This window comes from Papaver somniferum, chromosome 6 (assembly GCF_003573695.1).
Source record: "Papaver somniferum cultivar HN1 chromosome 6, ASM357369v1, whole genome shotgun sequence".
Lineage (NCBI taxonomy): Eukaryota > Viridiplantae > Streptophyta > Magnoliopsida > Ranunculales > Papaveraceae > Papaver > Papaver somniferum.
In genome coordinates, this window is record NC_039363.1 from 98201254 (window position 1) to 98209604 (window position 8351).

The 8351-nt window shown below is 34.8% G+C and overlaps 1 long non-coding RNA gene across 1 annotated transcript; it reads left to right on the forward strand.

The window, feature by feature from the left end:
* Nucleotides 1-6388: 6388 nt before the first annotated feature.
* Nucleotides 6389-8038, forward strand: LOC113285948. Its single transcript, XR_003329023.1, has 2 exons — nucleotides 6389-7595; nucleotides 7740-8038. It is a non-coding gene; the product is annotated as an uncharacterized LOC113285948 (long non-coding RNA).
* Nucleotides 8039-8351: the final 313 nt, after the last annotated feature.

An 8351-nucleotide genomic window follows, 5' to 3' on the forward strand; every position in this document is an offset into this window, starting at 1 on the left:
TGAAGATATTACTCCAAATTCTATTTCTGATGCTACTACAGATTCAATTTCAGATTCAGATCCAATTTCTTCCGATTTGGAATTGATTCCTTCATTTTTCTTTCATGAGCCGAATGAATCGTCTACTGGTGATAGTTTTTAGTATGAGGAATTGGTGCAAAATGATGTTGTTAAAGTCACCAGCTCCAGTGTGCTCACAAATCGGGAAATGATCACAACCAGCGGCATGACTAAACTATCTGTGCAAAATTAAGTCAAATTTTTTCAACTAATATGCAACAACTTTACATACTTGAAGGAGTTGTTCTTTCACCACAATGAGTTTCTCCGTATGGATTGCCGTTCCTTCCAATTTGATGGTTGTCGCTTGTTATTCGATCGTGGTAAGTGTGGCGTTATTTCATCAAACTCTTATGATAAATGCATTCGTCAGTTAATTCTTAGCCTGGGATATAACACAGATTTGAGATTTCTCAATTCGATTGCTCTTTTATGTGTTCAATCTGTTGACATTCATGGTGAGAGGAAGATATTTGTTAAAATGTCACAGAGAGACAAAAATTTGTTGGTTAGAGTACTTGGTATGGACGTGGCACAAGACTTGATGGGTACGCTGCTAGTGTTGTGTGGTTTTTTTCAGATGGTGATGTTTGTTTCAATCTATGTTTCGTTTATACTTGTTCCGTATTTGATCGTGGAAGAGGAATTGAACTTCATCAGGGGTCTACTCAGTCTGTGGATGATTACGAATTTTTTTTTGGACTGTCTAGTTATTTTTCATTGATACTGGATGTGGATGTATTGTCTACCCAAGTGATTCAAGTATCGAATTCAGATGGGTATTGTGTTAGATTTCATTACTTTGCTCAAAGGAAGATCCTGACAGTTACTAGCATAGCTGTTCTTCTTTCCTTACAGGCTCTTCTACTTAAACTTTTATACTGTCATAGATTGCAAAGTCATGTATCTCAATCAAAAGAAATTCAGAGTTTAATTGTGGTGCTGTGGGTAGGGTATTTAAGGTGGAAATTCAAGTTGTTCTCAAATGGTTGGTGGAGTAATAGGTTATGTGAAGCAGAGATTCATACTCAGATTGTTGCAAATTGTGTTACCAGGCTCATTTATGTATTCGTGGAGAGGCTTGAGCAGTTTGACACTCTCTTCCTTGATAAATTGGTTGGGAGTGTAGTATGGATACGGAATTGTAGTTATGCTGATATCTTGCAGCTTCAACTTGGTTTACCTAATACTTCATAAAACTCTTATAACTCTATTCAAGCTTTGAAGGTTTATTTGCTATCAGGGAACCATTTGAAGTGGAAATTCAAGTTCTACTTTACAGGCCTATGGAGTATAGGTGCTTCTGGTATTCTCTGGATTGCTCATGGTTTCTCTAATGCTAAAAATTTCTCCGTTGGCTTGAAGGTTAGTATGAGAGTCACTGAACATACACAGTTACACATTGTTGTGTTGATTTTTAGAGATCTCTCTACACTCTTTTTACTGCTTTTCTCAACTGTGGTAGTACAAGTACATGGGAAGTTTTTGTTGCTTGTTCTTATTATTATGATATTTTGCTATCATCGACTTTCGTGTTTGGTATATCAACCAACAAGTGGCTATCTCCGACTCAAGTTCGATGGAAGGAAACGGGTAGTACAAATTTTTTTCCACTATGATATATACTCTAGCTGTGTCGAAATTGGTGATCTCATCGAAGTGGGAATTTCATATTATTACTACATATTTTGGGAGTACAAGAAATGTTGAAGGGATAAATATGGACTTCACTTCAGTTTTAATGGTTGGGTCGATCTTTAAGATTCCAAAGAAGTTAGGGGAAAAAAGAGGAAATTGCAACTACAAGCTACAACAACTTTCAGCAGCTAAGTTCTCTAGAATAAAGCAGGCAGTACTGTTCTTGTACACGGTGTTGCACACTATAGTTGTGTCAAATTCAGTGGCTTGTGCAAGTAAGGTTCTTTGGTTTATAATGGACTGGACATATGAGGTGATGGTTAAATTTAACTTTCAGATTCTGGAGCAGTTGGATGATCTCAGAGGAAATGGATACTACAAGCTCAAGCAACTTGCACCAATTGCTAATGGTCAGCTCGAGGGGACACTTGTGCGCATTCACATTCAGGTTGGGACTTTAATCAGCAGGCTACAAGATCAATTCACACTACAACTGCTCCAGCCCTTGTCATCATCTACCCATTATCGTATGTGTGAAACTGCTCCATCGTGGTCAGAAAGCTACATCAGCCCATTGTACACACATACAAGCCTGGGATTTTCCGAGGTGTTAGCAAGAGTACCTGCCAAGATAAAAATGAACCAGAGACTGTTGCAACCTGTACATAGAGGGGACTGTTCACTACAACCACATGAAGTATGCAACGTTGTGTGTGCTTGTACGGATGACAGAGGCAGTGACATTTTCCTCAGATATTTGTTTTACCTTCATCCTTGAGGACAAGGGTAGTTTCAAGGGGAGTGGAATGTCATGTGATAGGGGTTCCCATTATCGTATGTGTGTAGGTATTTAGTCAGTTGTAATGGGTGGTTTAGATTAGCCCACGTGGATATTTTATGATCGTCAGATATTGAGAGAGAGAGTGTGTGTGTGTGTGTGTTGAGTTATATATTCTCATATCCTGTGTAATGAAACTCAATAATAAGAATTATCAATAGAATATCTTAGTTTAGCATTTAGGGTTGGTTCACTATGAATCAAGAGTTCACTTACTCAAATTATGATCCAAACCCTGTAGTTGTACATCAAGGTACACTACAGGTTTCCACATGTAGGGTGGTGATCTTGTACCTATAGTTTGTCCCTTTTATTCCATATTCTACTAGGGGTAGGATGGGGATAAAATTTTCCATGATTACCACCACTGCAATAACTCCTCCTAGATTTTTACGGAAATTTCAATTTTCCCGAGTATAAATAGGGTGAAGACCTAAAGGCGGAGAGATTTAAATTTTATTCTATAAACATTCCCTTTTCATTCTTTCTTCGAAACGACTTATAATTTTCTTTTTTTCTTTTTGCATCATAACTGCTACTGTAACATTATGATTTTTTGTTATTAAGTTGCTTTAATTATTGTACGTCTTTGACTTATGGGCTATAAGTTTCCTGTTGGTGTTTGATTTCTCGGTGTCGTCATTGTTACAGGTAAACAAGCTTCTTTTCCATTTGGTTTTTGATTTTTATGATCAACTATTTGTTGTTTTGCATATGTTTGTTGGATTTGGTGATAAAGAACATGATATACCAAAATATATGAAATGACGAGGGTACCAAGAACACCATGATCTTTTAGATATCAACCTATAATTCGGATACCTAGCGTGATCTAATATAGACAGAGACTGCAAGAACATATCAAACCACAAGGTATACACTTGGTATATAGTACAAGTTTGAAACCGAACCTTAAACTATAGGGATCAACCCAAGTGTTGGATTAACGTACAGTGTATTTACCTTTTAATTATAACTAAAAACAATAATTATAATTGTGAAAAGTAAAAGTAAAGACACAACATGATTTTGTTAACAAGGAAACGACAAATGCAGGAAAACCCCGGGACCTAGTCTAGTTTTGAATACTCTCATAATTAAGTCGTTATACAAAGACCGCTACCAACTTCGTATAGTAGAGACCAAGTAAACTACCCCTAGTTACCTAGTTTCCTCAGTATCCCTACGTATGCAACCAATATGGCCAATGCACGTGAATCCTAAGATAGAGTCCACTATCTTAAGTTGATTCAGTCTCTCTGAAGACTTTAAGAACTCAACCATTTTGATCGTCTTCCAAACAGTAAATGACTAATATGTTTGGTAACCACTCTTCTTATCTCAAGAAGTTGATCAGAGATACTCTAGTTGAGTTCTGACAAAGACTTTTCTGTTTAAATCAATAAACTCATTTTTCGGGTTAGATCTTACAAGATCTGGAGTAACAAGTTAACCAGATCAATTCAAACAGAACTATCAGATTCAGATACTGAAGAGTACCACCAAATGATAGCTTGTCGATCTAAATACGAATATTCAATCAATCATCTATCAAGGATAAACGATATTTAGTCGGATCCCAGCCGACCAAGTTTGTACACAAAGAAAATCATAAAGATACAGAAACGATAAGAAAATCTTTTTGTCTTCAGTCTTTAATAGTCTTCCTACGTACCTGCATAATGAAACTTGATTCCAAATTATGATTCATCGCACATAATATAATATGTTAACAATGAATGATCACAAGTCAACGTCAGATCTAGAATCAGATCTGAGCTACTGTTAATCTCTTGATCTAGTTTGAGTAACCTTATGTGAGTAACATTATGTCTTGAGATAAAGCTCTCAAGAATAATCAAACTAGGTGCAATCAAAAGTTAACAACCGTTCGTCAATCAAATCAATAATCGAAAACCTAAATAACAATGCAATTCTAGTTTCCCACCAACGATACAAGCAGACGCTTCTTGATCCCAAAGAAGTCTCTAAACTAGCGGATGTAAGATATTTCACCTAATTAGAAATTTCTAAACTAGCGGATGTAAGAAATTTCACCTAATTAGGTTACTCTCCTCTCCTAGATAATATTACAAGTAATATTATTAGTCGGCTACAGCCGTGACTACAAAATGAAGTGTCTGCCTCATGATAAGTTTTTCAGATGAACAAACTTCACTATTTATAGATCAGGGTAGTTTGGACACCAAGAAATTTTCATAACAAAAAATATTATCAAGATATGTTGTAAGCACCTAGATTCAGTTTTGTGTAATTCCAACCAATATCCAACTGTACAACCAAGATCCTTCTTGGAAAACTCAATATTAGCTAGCACCTAACTAATATATATCTTTCAAGAGATATGTTTTGCTTGCCGGTAAAACAAAACATGTATATATATTCGAAAATCTCAAAAATATCTGTTTGGGATCTCACCTCGAGTATCAAGGAATATCTTTAAACAATAAAAGATAATATTTTCATGTTCAAATTACTCATTATGTCGACATCTTAAATTTTCCTATTAAGCAAACCCAATTTCCAAAATCATACAAATCCTAAAGTGTATGTGACTAAAGAAATCGGTTTTGCATAGTGAGACCTGTCCTACCATGACTCCCAATGAAGGTAGGGATCGGTTCTACCTTGACTCTCAATATAGGTACATATCAGTTCACCTTGACTCCCAACATAAGTTAATATAGGTTCTCCTTGATTCCCAACATAGGATAAGATTGGCCCAATAATAAATCTTCAATGAAAGTTGGACCTTCAATCCTATTGATTTCATTCAACTACGAAACAAGTTCATAAGTCTACTTCCTTAAACTCATGTAATTAAACATAATTTTCTAGGCATGAAATCAACCTAAATTCACTACACAATCTAGTAACAAGTTTCAAAGGTTATGTTGATGTCGTAATTACGAAGTTCAAAAAATAAACGTTATACTTCGTAATATAATATACCAATACAAAGCATTCACAACTATTGATATATTATTCCTTGACACTTTGATCATACTAAGATGATCAAGTCTCTAACCCATCTCAGAACTAAACAAAAGCGAGTGGATACAACCTAGTTTCTACTTTGGCTTGTGATCACAATTTATAGGCCTCAAATACATATGTAAATGTGAATGGTGGTGGTGGTGGATTTTTAGAATTAGTGTCTTCAACCTGAGCTGAAAAGTAAACTAATTATCCTAGAAAGAAAGAAAAAAACTCAAGTAGAAAATGTAACAAGCCTAAGCAAGTTCCAATTTTCTATTTGAATCCTTCCAGCATCTTAAGTACAAACTCTAAGATTAAAAATACATAGTTAATTAAAGATGTACCAGTTAAAAGGGAAGAAGAGACAGTGGTTTACTTTATGGATTAGAAGAAAATGTTTCAGTTCATAAATATAAAAACTCTAATGAATACTCGGGATATTAAAAAAAAGATGATGACAAAATCTCTTCAGTTGAAAATGGGAGAACTGAGAAGTTGAAGCCTCTTATAAAAATTCTCCATTAGAGATCAATGACTAATGAGCAACATGTGGATCAATATACGAACATTTGCGCATTATTAACTAATCCCAATTAAGATAAGGACATGGATATTAGGATACTGGTATTCAAAACCACTCATTTTTCTCTCTCCTAGCTCTCAAATAGTGTTTTCTGAAGAAAAAAAAATCTCCTCCATCGTCTATTCATGGAGTAACTTTCTGAAACTGGATTCCCTTTTTAAGTAAGTAGGGTTAGTGGATATGTATGTAGATTGATAATCATAATAAGGGAGGATTAAAATGGAACCGGCAGGGGTTTTTAATTTTATTTTGTTATATTTGCTAGTCATATATTGGATCTCGTCTGTTCTGTTTATGTTGAGCATCATCCATATTTCATATCTTCTGTGGAAAGGATGCTGTTGAGCATCAGTTGTTTTCATTCGAACTTTTACATTATTGCATAAATGTAAATTTTGTGTTGCTTGTCTCCTCTCTAAGATTGAAATTGGTCGACTTTAATCTCCAGGCCTTGTGATCCTTGCATTCCTTTATGCAATGGGTGGAAGGGCGTCGAACATTTCGTTAAGATTGAGAAAGAACACTTGTCTCATGTGCTTTTAAATTATTGTTCTTGTTGTTTTCTGTAAAGTGAGTCATTGGCTTCCATGAACCTCTTCATGAGGTGTGTTAGGTGAGTGAGTTTAATTTGCTAGATCAAATTTGGTTTAGGATTAGATTATAAATCTGCAAGAACAGGAATAATTAGAGTTTGGTATTCGGGTTTAGACCAACATTAGTGTTTGGTCTAATATTTATCCAATGTTAGGGGTTGATACCTGGACCGGACGTTGTCCTGCACTGACTGTTTATGACCAGATTTTAATTAATTTTATAAAATAAAAAAATTATAAATTCTAGTTTACAAATTCACCCCTGAAATAGGTCTAGGATCCGACGGTTATAATCTAAATACTTCAACCTACGGTCTAGATTAATCCATTCTCTTTTTAATATTAACTTCGGTTTATTCACACGAGATTCTTCTCTTCTCTCTTTTTTCTTTCTCTCCTCTCTTAATTTCCTTGCTACTTCCATTTCCACCATTATTTCTCTTTTTTTTTTTTTTGTTATTTCGTTTCAACCCATCACAGAAAAGTATGAGGATTTGATTTATTTGAATCAAATGATAAAGAAAACTAATGTTGCAGAGATTTACAATACATGGTTTGATTTTGATGAAAGAAGAAGGCAAAGGAAGATTATATGATTTATTATTATTGTTACGGAATTGATTAGAGTTCGGTTAGGGTTTTGATGTCTTGAAGAATTGAGGTTTTAAATGAAAACTGAAATTAGGGTTTCGATTGAGCTCGTGAAATCGGTTTAATAAGGGGTTCAGTTGAGATTTAATGGGGGTTTCAGTTGAGATTCATGACATAATCGATTTAATTTGAGTTGATGGCATAATCGATTGAATATGGGTTTCAGGTTTCAGCTAAAATTTCAATTTGGGTTCATGACCCTTTGATATCAAATTCTCAGATTTTGCTACTTGTAAGTAATGATAATCATGATTTTTTTTGAGTTGATTACATACCCGCTGATGACATACCTTTTGATATCAAATTCCCAGATTTAGTTTGAGTTGATGACATACCCGCTGAAACTTTTTTTTTTTATTTGGTTTTTCTGTCTCAGAGATTAGAGATGGGATTTGATAAATTAGGGGTTTAATTCTTGTGGTGTACGGTGTGAACAACAAGAAGAATTAGAAGTTGGGTCTTGTTTAATTGATAATGGTGACAGAGAAGAAGGTAAGGATTTTATTGCTTTGAAGGTCGCTGCTTTTGGTTGTGATGTTCAAGAATCAGTAGTCGAGAAGCAAAAATGGTGAATCAAATGGAGACATGAGCAAGAAGAACAAGTTGGTAATTTTGTAAATGTTAGGAAAACTGAAGGATGTGATGGTAAACTCTTTAATAAAAAATTTATATAAATTTTTTAATAATTACTAAACAGAAGTTAGGACTTAACCTAGTGAAGTCGGGTCAACGTCCAGTCCAGGTACCAAGTCCTAACGTCGGACAAATGTTAGACCAAACATTAATGTTGGTGTAAACCTGAGTACCAAACTCCAATTAACCCACAAAAATATCTAGCACTAAGGAAATTAGATCGAGAATAAGAGGTTTGACGTGCATAAAAATGTGAATTAATAGAAGTGGTGACCCATTGAACTCTTTAAACCCGTCTTTTGAATGCCCTTGTGAGTTTATAATCAGTGTATTGGAAAGTTTGTTGAACGGTTTC